The sequence below is a fragment of the Heteronotia binoei genome, chromosome 5 (genome assembly GCF_032191835.1).
Source record: "Heteronotia binoei isolate CCM8104 ecotype False Entrance Well chromosome 5, APGP_CSIRO_Hbin_v1, whole genome shotgun sequence".
Taxonomy (NCBI): Eukaryota; Metazoa; Chordata; class Lepidosauria; order Squamata; family Gekkonidae; genus Heteronotia; species Heteronotia binoei.
In genome coordinates this window covers 68,734,864-68,748,926 of record NC_083227.1, presented here as the reverse complement: position 1 = coordinate 68,748,926, position 14,063 = coordinate 68,734,864, and the positions used below count along the sequence as shown (strand labels likewise).

The window sequence follows — 14,063 nt, the reverse complement described above, 5'->3', positions numbered from 1 at the left end:
CAGACGGAGAGGGTGAACGGGCTCCTCGAGCAATACCTTAGATGCTACATCAACTTCCAGCAGTCGAACTGGGTGGAACTATTAGCTTTTGCAGAGTATGGCTATAACAACAGCCTGCACAGTTCCACAAAGACCTCTCCTTTCCAGATAGTGAACGGCTATGAAGGCAAGCCGTTTCCCCACCTCCCTCTACCGGCAGGGGAGCCCAAGCCGACTTCCTGTCAACAATGGTGGGAGGGAGTCCGACGGGGATGGGAAGTGATACAGGAGAACCTGGAACAGGCCAAGGAGGAATACAAACGACAGTTCGACAAAAAGCACTCCCCCCAGTGGGAATTGAAGGCGGGGGAGAAAGTCTTTCTGTCAACCAAGAACCTACCCCTACCACAGGCTTGCCGCAAATTGGCCTACAAATACTTGGGTCCCTTCACCATAAAAAGGGTAATCAATAACGTAACGGTGGAATTGGAACTGCCAAAACTGTTAAGTAAGATCCACCCTGTTTTTCATTGCAGCCTTCTTCGCAAAGATCCTGGGGCTACATCCTGGCACCCTCGCCCTCCTGAGCAACCTCCTACACGAGTGAAGGGCCAGAGCCACCATGAGGTCCAGGAGATCCTGGATTCCAGGGTTCAGCGGGGGGTTCTGTACTATCTGATTCGCTGGAAATACTTTCCCCCGAGCTGCGACGAATGGGTCAAAGCTAGTGATGTGTCCGCCCCACAACTGCTAAAGAAATTCCACCTACTGTACCCACACAAGCCCAGGGCGAAAGCTTAGGGGGGGCAGTATGTCAGAACTTGTAACTTTCCTATAGGCTGTTAGCTTAACCGAACTCCATTTTGAAATCAAACACTAACCCAAGCAGCTTTGCCCAAATAGCTAACCAGTCCACATGTTATGTGTGCCTGTGCATTTCAAACAAACTGTGATCACTGGAGTGTGACAGATAGCCCAGGGTCAACATCGGCAGATGGCCTTTGAAGCCAGGCCGGCCCGCACTTTCCCAGCGGGATTCCATCCTCCCTGCCTGATAACAAACCCTGAGAAACAGACTGTTGTCTCCACCCATGTGAACAATCGTTTTATTGTTGTCAACAGAATCACATAAAGTGTATCAAATGCTAGCTGTTGTTATCAGTGTTATTCTGCATCTCAAGCTCTGAAGTTCTCAATAAACGCCTATACTTGCAACTAAGTTTTGGGCTTTTCTTGAAGTTCTGCCAGTTCTGACAGGAAGTAGATGACAGCCAGTTGCTTGGGGATCTGATAGGAGCCCTCCAGGAGTCTGATTCAGCCCCTGGGCTGCATGTTTGACACCCCTGTGCTAGACCATGATAGCATCACCTACCAGCATTAATGCTATTGAAACATTTATGGATACTGAGCAGGATGGGACTGAACTTGTTCTGTCTTTTGACTCCACCCAATACAACATTCAGACAATTTATCTACAAGCAGTTATTTTCAGAGGCAGCAATAGCAGAATAAAGTGGCTCTCTCCAAATAGTAGACTGGGCAAGAAGTGCCCTTAAAAGCCAGCAAATGATCACTTAAACTCAGATTCCATTTTTGCCACCCTTAAGATCACTACTTGGCCCCAAAATGACTGACCGTCTCAGTAACTTAATTTTTTTTAAGGAAAGAAAGAACAGGAAGTTAAACAGCACACAATTGTGAAGTATGTGGCATTAAAAAAACCACACCAGTTATTGTAGTCCAGGAAACAACTAAATATTTAGACTGTTAGACTAGTTACCAAGACCCTCAAAACTAGCCAGCTGCAACTGCCCATCTTTTGACCATTTAAGACCATTCACAGCCAAATCTGCAACAACATTCATGTGTGTTTATATAATACATCTCTTTACTTATGTATCAAGTATTTTTAAAAGCTTGGGAGAAGCAAGAGCCAATATATTCTCAAATTACTACTATAAAGAGGCCCACCTCTGACAAAACAGTACTTTCTAAAAACTACTGCCAGTATTTTCAAATATAATTTTTTACAATGATTGCAATGAGGCGGAGTTTTTTTAAAAAAAATTTTAGACTTGCACTGACCATAAAAAGCAACTTTAATCATAATTTTGATTCTTGCTTCACATTTGAGTAGCCTAGGTGTAGGATTTTAAAGTCAGCACAGAACCACAGTGCAGAGTTAAGAGCACTGAGCTGAGACATGCCTACTCCTAATATTACTTCAGTCATAAGGTCACTAGATGACCTGATCGCTCAGGCTTCCAACTGTAATACAGGAAAAGAATATGGGCCAACCTTAGGCAAAAATAAGACAATCGACTGAAAGCAAACTCTATCGTACAGAAATACTGCTGGGCTCCAGGGGTCGTTTTGTAGGAAAATAGATGGTGGAGCTCATTAGCATAACTCAATAGCATAAGCCACCACCCCCAGCCAAAAGTAACCAGATGCAAGAAAGAAGAGCCATGGACGAGCAAGGCCTGCTTGGGCTGGCTAGAGATCCAGCCAGCCCAAGCAGGCCTCGTTCACCTGGGGCTCTCCTGGGTTGCTCCCCCCAGTCAAAAGGCCAGCAAGTCACCCACCTCCCAAAATCACATAAGAAGTGGAGACAGGGTGGTGCAGCCTTCTCCAGGGGCTAATGAGGGCTGCTAGGGGAGTGGCAAAGCCTAGATTCCCTGCCTTCCTCTCCCCCCACGCTGCCTGCCCCCTCCCTTGTGCTTCGCCCACCACCACCAGCGCGATCAGAGGAGCGCACTGAGGCTGGTCCTTATCGGCTTCGATGCAGCTGGCACAGCTTCTAATCCTTTGAAGAGCCCGTGAGAGAAGACTTTGCTCCCCCTCAGTTCCGGTTTCAGGAAGGAGGGGGAGTGAAGTCTCCTCCCACAGGCTCTTCAAACGATCAGATGCCATGCCAGCTGCATTGAAGCTGGTAAGGACCAGCTGCGACACAGCACACGGGGGGGGGGGGGCGATGGAGTGCAGCTCTGCCTTGCAGCGCTGCAAAGGGAGGAAGGGCAGTGGCGGGGGAGCAGCAGGCAGGGAGCCTGCCTGGGGCACCACGCACCCTTGGGCTGGCGCTGTGCCTAATTTACAAAATCAGTGTTGCTGTCAGATGGCCATCTAGCCTCTGTTTAAAAACCTCCAAGGAAGGAGAGCCCACCACCTCCCAAGGAAGCCTGTTCCACTGAGGAACTGCTCTAATGGTCAGAAAGTTCTTCCTAATGTTGAGCCAGAAACTCTTTTGATTTCATTTCAACCTGTTGGTTCTGGTCCTACCTTCTGGGGCCACAGAAAACGACTCTGCACTATCCTCTACAGGCCAGCTCTTCAAGTACTTGAAGATGGTGATATCATCTCTCAGCTGCCTCCTCCCCAGGCTAAACATGCCCAGCTCCTTCAACCTTTCTTCATAGGACTTCGTCCCCAGACCCCTCACCATCTTTGTCGCCCTCCTCTGGACCCGCTCCAGCTTGTCTATATCATTCTTAAAATGTGCTGCCCAAAACTGAACACAATACTCCAGGTGAAGTCTTACCAGAGCAGAGTAAAGTGATACCATCACTTCACATGATCTGGACACTATATTTCTATTAATACAGCCCAAAATTGCACTTGCCTTTCTAGCTCGATTCACTGCCGACTCATATTCAGTGCCCAGTCCACTAAGACTCCTAGATCCTTTTCACACATACTACTGCCAAGGCAAGTCTCCCCATTCTATAATGATGTATTTAGTTTTTCCTACCTAAATGTATAACTTTACATTTATCCTGGTTAAAATTAATTGTATTGGTTTTAGCCCAGTTTTGCAGCCTTTCAAGATCATCTTGTATCCTGTCTTGGTCTTCTACTGTATTTGTGACCCCTTGGCATGATACCAGCTGGGTATTGGTTGCTTGGTTTTTGTAAGGAAAAACCAGCTGGGGCCCTGTTGCTTGGAGGAGAACCCACAAGCACTTGTGAGAGTCTCCCACTTCTTCATCTGAAATTATAACCACTGTACCAAACTGGCTTTCATAAGGTGGCTGGTGAGTCACCAAGCCTGAGTGAGTCATGCAAGTCGCATGGCAGCAAGCTGCCCAGTGGTTCCTGCTAAGCCCAACTCCCAATGAGTCCTCCTTCAAAGGCCAAAACAACCCTTGAAAGGAACCCTCTCTCATGCCTCTTAATGACAGAAACCAAGGCTTGAAGTCTGGCAATACTATTAGGGTTCCCTAGCGACCCTCACAACAACCAAGTAGGCACTCATTTCTTAAAGGTGTTGCTTCTATTATTTTGGAGGGTATTTACTCTTTCAAAGTATTTTAAGATTTCAAATTTTTCTGCAAATCTGGTGGGGGTGGGGCGTTCCCAAATGTGTAAACACATCTATCTTGTTTGCACATAAACTTAGTCTCTGAATATAACTATCCATAGATGGAGCAATGCTGAGAATTACATAAATTGATGATAGAAAAGCAGAGGTAAATCGATCAGAGATTTTATGACTAATGGGAATTAGATTAGACTATCAAACACCTGACTAGTACTTTCGTCATCTAGTCATAACAGTGCATTCTATAGATTTTGTAAATGCTTCAGGTCTTAACATCTGAGAAGATGAATCTATTCAGCCATGGACATCCAGCGACCTCACAGTATGCTGATTTTACCATTGTCTGGAGGTTATAGGTTCTGCCCATCTATAAAGGACTGTGGAGGTAGAGTACTAAATCCAATATCATGATGATTTGAAAACTTTACATATTGGGTTTCACTAATAGTGTGGTAAGACAGTTGATGGTGTAGGCCAAACCGAGAAGAAAAGCCTGCTCATTCTTTCTAATCCATAGGTTTCATTAAATCTAAAGAGGCCAGGCACTTCATGTCTTCATTTGCAAGAAGATCGTTGGACAATATGGAGTCCCCGCCTACAAACAAAATACCTACATTTTGGCCCATCTTCACATCCCCAAGGATCATAAAGACATTTGGAATATGCAGAGGAACCCCCAAGATAGCTTTAGAAAAAGAAATTGAAATGACAGCCAAGTCACAGGCAGCTCAGATTTCCCTTTCTTCTAAAAACAAACATATGCCAAAATAACTTAGTAACTAGTGTTGTTTAGCCATCTTGCCAACAAAAATTGCTTAGACAGGGATTCACTTGCTTCCGACAAGCCAGACTCAGTCTATAGGTTTCAGTAAATGGGAAGAATATTGTCCTCTCTCTTAAGACTCTCATATTGATGAGTTAATTCTTGTAAACCCCCTGGCACACTACACATGCAACGGAAGCACAATCATCACTGTTCTTATTCACTAAAATTGGCCTCCTTACTAAAAGACTGGTAGGTATCCAGGTTAATATCAGTTTTTATAAGTGTGCCCATGGGCTGATCTGGGAAATTACAGGCCCATTAGCTTAATGTGTACTTTAAGTAAGTTCATAGGAAAAAATGTTAATGTTGGAATAATTAAGCAAAAAAAGTGATAAAGTGTGTTGACCAAAAAGCCACACTGCCTATTAGAATTCTTTGAAAGTATCAGCAAACATGTAGAGACAGATAACCCTGGAGACACACACTACTTGGATTTCCAAAAACCTTTAAATTAAGTCCTTTTTCCTTTGCTTTCATGAATTAGCTCTTCTGACCAGAGGACGTAAGCATAAAAATCAACACAATAAAACAGAGTAAGTCCTTTAACAAAAGGTCCTAAATAAGTTTAATACTCTTGGGATAAGGGGAAAGCCAGAAAACAGAAACTACAGGCTGGACAAAGTCAAAAGCAGGTTTCCTCAGGGACCTTGCACTGGACTGCTAGTTAATTTATTGACACATGACCTGAATCACAGGTGACCAGTGAGGTTGCTGAATTTGTGGATTATAAGGATTTATTCAAGATGGAGAAAACTCTGGATGACTGTGAAAGAGATGTATAATAATCTCTCCAAAGTGGCCACAAACTGACAAAGGAGATTCCAAGGCCACATGTGAAAAGTGATACCAGCTGAGGAAAACAATGTCATCTTAACATTTACCAGGGAAGAGATTTTGGGATCGTGATGGATATCTCCATTCAGTGTGTGGGGTGGTGAAAGCAAGTTCCACATAAGCAGATTTATTAAGAAAGGGACTGAAAATAAAACAGCCAATAGAGTGATGCCCTTACAGTGCAGCCATGTCTGGAATATTTTGTACAGTTCCAGTTGCCTCATTTCTCAAATACATGTTATGTTTACACAATTAAACTGTTACTCTTTGTCAGAGTAATAACGTGCCACTTGCCCAGAAAATCTGCCTCCAGTCCAGTGCCTACTTTGAAAAGGATTTTTGAGATTCTAGATATCTCAGACCTGTTAACACTTAAGCACCAGGAACCTGAGCTGACCTTTGCTAGTTTCCTTCCACTCTATTAGATACAAAAGGAATAACTTAGAAACACCTTAACACACACATCGTTTGCCAAGACTTTTAAAGGGGTAGAACAAATTTTGAGTCCAGTGGCACATTTAAGACCAACAAAAGTTTATTCTATGAGCTTTCATGTTCAGGCACACTTCCTCAGATAGAGATATAGATGTGTGCCTGCACATGAAAGCTCATACTTTGAATAAATTTTTGTTGGTCTTAAAGGTGACACTGGACTCCAATTTTGTCCTATCATTTCAGACCACTTGGATCCATTTTAAAAGGGTTGTTTGCCAGGGCTTGGGGGAGCGGGGTTGGATTACAGGTGTCTTTTTTTAGGGGGAGGAGAGGTTTGGGGTTTATTATTTTATTCTGGTTTAACTGGAAATGTTTTTGACCATTATTGTAAGCAGTCTGGAACCACGAAGAAAGGCAGAACATGGACTTTTATTTATGTATTTAAATAGTTCCCCAGAACTTTGTTGCCAAAGGCTAGAGTGAGTCTTTGCATAAGGAGACAAATCAAACCTAGGGAGGAGGATCTGCCAGTGTTTCCACAAAACAGGAGCAGTTTGGAGGGGGGGGGGGTGTCGTTCGAGTCTCAGAGCTCTGGGAAATTAGTCCGTTTCCTTTCGCAAATGCCAGCCCTCACCCCACCCACCCCCACCCCAATCTGTACGCACACTCGCCTCTTCCCCTACCACCCCAACTCTTATCATTTGCAAACTGCATCCCAAGCCATGAGATGGAACTAGCTTCTTTCTCAACCATGTACGCGAGGTCGATGCCTCCTTCCCTTCAACTCTCCTCCCCGCAGATTTCAAGAAGTCGTTTCAGAGGCTGGCCAGAGTTGCAAACTTGGTCGGGGTGGGGGGAGAGAGGAAGAGCGTTATTTGATACTGTTGCTTGCAGTCACAATCCCTTCGGCAGTACCGGGATCGGGGCGATCTGATAAGAACTGGGGGGAGGAGGGGACACACACACCGGAGACAGCTTTCAAGGGCTGCAAGGAAAGGGTTCCAAAAAAAGCAAGCCAAGAGCTCCAGCCTCCCCCAGGAAAAGTTCCGCTGCTTCCGAGCTTTCTCTCACCGCCACCCGCTTTTCCTTTTACCTGATTGCATAAGGGGCTCTGCTCGCCCGGGAGCTGGAGCGAGGAGTGGGCTACGAGCCGCTTTGTAATCCCATGGTCCCGAAAGCAGCCCGGACTCCTACAGAGTTCCGTTAGAGATGGAGACTCAGCAGCCCCCTGCTCGGGCTCAAGCTCCGCTAAGACTTAGCTCAGCAGCACATCCACATAGTTACTGCACTCCACAGGCTCGCCGCAGCTCATTATATACCGCCCGTTCGCCGCCTGGGCAATGTAGTCCCAGCCGAGGAGACCACGCCGCCCACTGCTAGCAGACAGTGCTTTCTGAGAGGACTACAACTCCCAGCGGGCACTCCGCTCCGAGGTTGGGAGGCTTTGCTAGCGGGGAAATGTTCGTCTGTGTCAGATCAAAAAAGAATGTGCTGCGAACGAGCGGTGGAAATCAAAGAGAGTACTTTCTTCCGCTGCCATTGGCTGAACTCCTTCTCAACTCCCCCTCCCTTCCACCACACGAGCGTTCTTCGCCCGACAGAAAGGGGCAGAGGAGGAGATCACCCCTCACCCGGTTTCTTGAGGGAAAAATAATGATATATATGTGTCTTCATTAGGTTTTATAGAGATGCTTGTAGACGAATTTTGTTTGAGACATTCCTCCCCCCCGCCGACCTTTGCGCTTCCTTCAGTCAGCCAAAAAATTTCAACCATTTGTGACATTAAAAAGAGACCAAGAGAGACTGTTGTGGTAAAGGATTAAGCAATTAATATATATGCAATGTATATTGAAACCTCATTGCAATAGCAAACAATTAACGGGGGGGGAGACGGCACATTTAGACCTAGCCAGCACAACATGGGATAGACACATGTAAGAAACACAGAATTTTGACGGGGGGCGGGGGGCGAGATCAATTCGCAGGTGGGGACAATGGACAGGTGCTGGTGGGGATTCCAACTCTGAGCTGCAAGCCAATCAGAAGAAAATGCCCTAGCAGCAGCTTGTTTGGGAGAAAACCAGTAGATGCAGCTACATCTCCATGCTACAATTTTGCAGTTACATTTCTAGATGAAGCTGTTGTTGGATGTCTAACAGTGAAGCAGACCCAGACCATTTTGTTTTCTCCTGTGGAAAAGTGGCCAGTTCAAAAGATGGCAACCCTCGTATAAGGTGACACGTTTTCTACCTCTAGGTACCACTGACTACTCTTATTCTGCTAAGAACATAAGAGAAGCCATGTTGGATCAGGCCGGTGGCCCATCCAGTCCAACACTCTATGTCATGCAGTGACCACAAAAAAGCAACAACCACCCAAGTGCCCTCAGGAGGTCCACAGGTGGGGCTAGAAGTCCTTCCACTGTGCCCCCCCCCCAAGCACCAAGAATACAGAGCATCACTGCCCCAGACAGAGAGTTCCAATAATATGCTGTGGCTAATAACCACTGATGGACCTCTGTTCCATATGTTTATCCAATCCTTGCTTGTAGCTGCTGCCACCTCCTGTGGCAGTGAATTCCACATGTTAATCACCCTTTGGGTAAAGAAGTACTTTTATCCGTTCTAACCCTACTGCTCAGCAATTTAATTGAATGTCCATGAGTTCTTGTATTGTGAAAAAGGAAGAAAAGTATTTCTTTCTCTACTTTCTCTATCCCATGCATAATCTTGTAAACCTCTATCATGTCACCCTGCAGTCGACGTTTCTCCAAGCTAAAGAGCCCCAAGCGTTTTAACCTTTCTTCATAGGGAAAGTGTTCCAACTCTTTAATCATTCTAGTTGCCCTTTTCTGGACTTTTTCCAATGCTATAATATCTTTTTTGGAGTGCAGTGACCAGAATTGTATACGGTATTCCAAATGAGACAGTACCATTGATTTATACAAGGGCATTATGATACTGGCTGATTTGCTTTCAATTACCTTTCTAATAATTCCCAGCATGGTGTTGGCCTTTTTTAATTGCAATCACACACTGTCTTGACATTTTCAATTAGTTATCTACCACGACCCCAAGATCTCTCTCTTGGTCAGTCTCCACCAGTTCACACCCCATCAACTTGTATTTATAGCTAGGATTTTTGGCCCCAATGTGCATTACTTTGCACTTGGTCGGTCACATTGAACCTCATCTGCCACGTTGACGCCCACTCAACCAGCCTCAACAGATCCCTTTGGAGCGCCTCACAATCCTCTCTGATTCTCACCACCCTGTTTATTTTCCTCTAAAATCAAGCTTCATGTTACCCCAGAAATCACCATTTCAGCTCTTAGATTGTAATCCTAAACATATGAAGTTTCCTCTGAAGTCAGTGCTTATAGGATTGGATGGTAACCAGTGTTCCCTCTGAACTGAGTTAGCGTGAGCTAGCTCACAGATTTTTAGCCTCCAGCTCGCACATTTTGGTCTTAGCTCAGGAAGGATGTCCCCAGAGCGCACTAATTTATGCAGTGACTCACAACTTTAATGTCAGTAGCTCACAAGACTGCAGCTTAGAGGAAACCTTGATGGTAACAAGGTGGCCTTTAAAAAAATCCTGCAGCATGCAATTTGGGGTCATGATTTAGAGTGGCAAAGTGAAAAACAGACAGATGAGGTCAATAGGGTTGCCAATTGCCTGAAGAAAAGATGTCATGTCATTTTAACACAGACTCAATGGGATGCGATTTACCTCCATACCATGAGAAGCTTCAACAGCTCATTTCCACATATTCAGTCTCCATTTCCTGGGACAGGCAATTTTTCTCCAGGCCTGTTGGCATCCATAATGACTAAATATCACAATTCACCAGGGTGTTCTTGTCTACAAGACCTGCACAAGACATGCCTATTCACTGAAGTCTGTGCAGGACAATTTCCTGGTGTGTTATTATTTTTATGTTAATTTGTGGGAAACAAAAGGTTGTCATTTGGATTTCCTTCAGCCATCAAAATGTCCTGGGCCAGCCCTGTCCTTGCTTTCCATTTGTGACACACTGGTCTGTCACAAGCATGCTGGTAGTTACATGAATTTGTAAGGGATTAGTGCAAATTCTTTGGTTGGGCAGAGGCTTGTCGGATTACCTTAATTTCATGGTTGCAATCCTCAACCCAATCAGGCAAAAATGCAGCGCTTCCTGCAATCTCAATCCTTTTGGCCATCAACAGAACACATCTGATTTAAAAGCAGGCTTTCTGGTTTGCAGTTAGTGAGCTGCATAATGGAGGTAGTGGAAAGTGTCATCAACTCGCAGCTGGCCTATTGTGACCCTATGAGTCTTCAAGGTGAGAGACAACCAGAGGTGGTTTGCCATTGCCTGATTGCACGAAGTAACCCTGGTATTCCTTGGTGGCCCCATTCAGACACTAACCAGAACCAACCCTCCTTAGCTTCCAAGATCTGACAAGGCTGGACTAGCCTGGGCCGTCCAAGTCAGGACAATATTGTATAATCATAATTAGAAGTTCCTTTAAATTTTGTTGGATCCAAATAGGCAGCCGTGTTGGTCTGAAGTAGCAGAACAAAAGAGGAGACAATTGCACCTTTAAGACCAACTTAGTTTTATTCAGAATGTAAGCTTTCATGTGCATGCACGCTTCTTCAGATGAGGAATGAGGTACAGTAAGCAGAGCTACATATAGCTGGCGGAGTTTAGAATGCCAAGTGGTACAAAGTTAAAATCCAATAGCAGAATAGTAAAATTAACAAATTCAGAAAACCTTTGATCTGAGTTACATTCGCGTGGAAAAGCATAAAACAGTAACATGTCAAAATGTGAGAATGCCTGTTAATTATTCTATTGGTAGTAAACTTGGATCAAAAAGAAGGCATTTCTTTCCCAGAAGTTTTTCCTGTACTACTAATTTACCTTTTAACATGTAACATAAATATATACATCATTCTAGTCTGCCATTAGGAAAAATACATTAAAATATAGTGGAAGATGGGTTTAGTATATGTAATGTTGTGTTTGTAATGTTTAAAAGTAACAATGCCATCAATAAATGTGCTCATCTTTATGATGATTCGAGGCTCCTTTTTGTTCTTCCTGGAACAGACTAACAGTGCTCTCCCGCTCCCCTCACCATCTGTAGCTGTACAATAAGACTCACACAGCCAGCAAAGGTGATACACCAGTCTCCAGACTTAATATTTACACAGCACCATCAGCCATGGATGGCAAATTATCCCACCTGTCACAATAATAAAAAAGCCACTGATATCTATGGGGGTGGGGGGTGGGGAGGAAGCATAATATAGCCTGATCTCAGAAGCTAAGCAGGGTAAATATTTAGAAGGGAAACTACAAAGGAAGACCCTGCAGAGAGAGGCAATGGCAAACCACCTCTGCTTCTTTCTTGCCTTGAAAAGCCCCTTGCTGGGGTCTGTTGCCATGGGCTGGCTGTGACTTGACAGCACTTTAAACACACATCTATCAAGGAAGAGATTTAAACACAATCCAAGCACAGGAATACTTTTCTAATATATTAAAGTACATAAATAAATGCAATTCACATACATCCATACAGGAATAAAATAGGTTTGTTAATTATCAGAACACTATATTCAGACTAAACAGACTGAACAGATGCCAAGATCGACAAGGAGATTGACAACAGGCTGGCAAAGGCAAACCGTGCATTTGGCCGACTGCACAAAAGAGTGTGGAGCAACAAGCATCTGAAAAAAGGCACAAAGATAAATGTTTACAAAGCGGTTGTGATGACAACCCTCATCTACAGCTCCGAATCGTGGGTTTTATACCGTCATCATCTGCGACTCCTTGAGCGCTTTCATCAGCGCTGCCTTCGCACCATCCTCAACATCCACTGGAGTGACTTTGTGACCAACACTGAAGTCCTCAAGAGGGCAGATGTTACAAGCATCGAGGCACTGCTGTTGAAGACGCAGCTGCGCTGGGCAGGGCATATTTCTAGGATGGAAAACCACCGCCTTCCCAAGATTGCTCTGTATGGCGAACTTTCCATCGGCCATCGAAATAGAGGGGCACCAAAGAAGAGGTACAAGGACTCCTTGAAGAAATCCCTTGGCACCTGTCGCATCAACCATCACCAGTGGTCTGACCTAGCCTCAGATCGCAAAGCATGGAGACACACCATCCACCAGGCTGTCTCTTCCTTTGAGAACGCACGCATAGCTGGTCTTGAGGACAAAAGGAGATTGAGGAAGAATTGCACTGCTACAGCACCAACCCCAAATCAGACTTTTCCCTGCAGCCACTGTGGCCGGATCTGCCTGTCCCGCATTGGTCTTGTCAGCCACCAGCGAGCCTGCAGCAGACGTGGACTACTGCACCCTTCTTAAATCTTCGTTCGCGAAGTCAAGCTGAGAGAGAGAGAGAGATATTCAGACTAAACAGACTGAACTTTTAGACTACAAACTAAAGTAATTATGTCAAGGGAAATTAAGACTGATAAACAGTTCATCACACGTGCAACTGGCTGCAGCCTCTGAGCATGTGTGCAATGTGTATAGGATGTAAAATGGACACATTATGCATGATTGTCACATGATGCATCGGTCGAGGACATCATGAGCATTCAGATTAAGGGCCATTCAAATGGTACAATGTACACATGGATCAGTATGTTATAGCGGCTAGAATTTGGGGCCTAGAAGAAGCCATAGTTTAATAGTAAATAGCATGCATGCTTTACATTCAGAAAGATTCAGCCCCAGCATTTCCAGCTACAAGGACTGGAGAAGAAGACTTCTGCCTTAAGCCTTGGAGAGTTTCAGCCTATTAGAACAGACAATGCTAAAAAGGGATAGATATACTAAAGGCAGTTTTGTGTAGTGTGAGGAATTAAAAACTTAAATCCTTAACAAAAAGGATCACTGGTAGATCATATACTTGGCATACAGAAAGTCCCAGGTTCAATCCCCGGCATCTCCAGTTAGAAGAATCTGTCAGTGGGTGATGTGAAAGACCCTCTGCCTAAGACCCTGGAGAGTCGCTGCCTGTCTGAGTAGACAACACAGACTTTGATAGACCCAGGGTCTGATTCAGTATAAGATAGCTTCATGTGTGTGTTCACTAAAAGGCCTTGAAAAAGTGCAAATCACCAGTTTCACTGACTTTGTTGAATACATATAAACTATAAATACATATAAACTATAAATGGTCAAGCACTTTGCAACTTTGAAGTGCTACAGAAATACAGAAGGAAAGCTGTTTAAGGTATGCCTTTTTAAATATGTCCCTCCAATCTTATCCAGACTAGCAATCCAAAAATGTGGTCTTAAAAGCAGTCATTCTTTCACAATTATGTGTGGGGGGGATGCACTAAACAAGTTAATAATTTGCCACCCATCCTTAAATACCCAGAATATTCTGAATTTACACAGAGATGAGGACTGCAATGACACAGAATTATATAACAACCAAGTGGTCCAACAGCTGGAACTCAATGTTGTTTAAAAGTGCATGTTTATTGTAAATCCCATAATAAGATTAGAATTGGTTAAAGTAGCAATCCTATTACAAATCATTCACAACACTCACAGTTGATCCCAACTTTAAATTTCCCACAGTCAGAGAATAAAGGAACATGCTCTCTTTTAAAAACTTCCCCTTTATTCCCTGTTAAAGAGGCATTTAAATAGACA

At 44.3% G+C, this 14,063-nt stretch overlaps 1 protein-coding gene across 6 annotated transcripts in view; it reads right to left on the bottom strand.

Annotated features, from left to right (window-relative positions):
• Window positions 1–7,684, bottom strand: part of ITPR1 (inositol 1,4,5-trisphosphate receptor type 1) — a 353,195-nt gene extending 345,511 nt beyond the window's left edge. For 3 of the 6 annotated variants that reach the window (XM_060239587.1, XM_060239589.1, XM_060239590.1), the window contains exon 1: window positions 7,486–7,679. The gene's annotated coding sequence lies outside the window, so the exon portion shown is untranslated. Of the gene's footprint in view, window positions 1–7,485 lie in introns of all 6 variants that reach the window. The other 3 variants (XM_060239586.1, XM_060239588.1, XM_060239591.1) reach the window with 2 other exon arrangements.
• Between the last annotated feature and the right edge of the window lie 6,379 nt (window positions 7,685–14,063).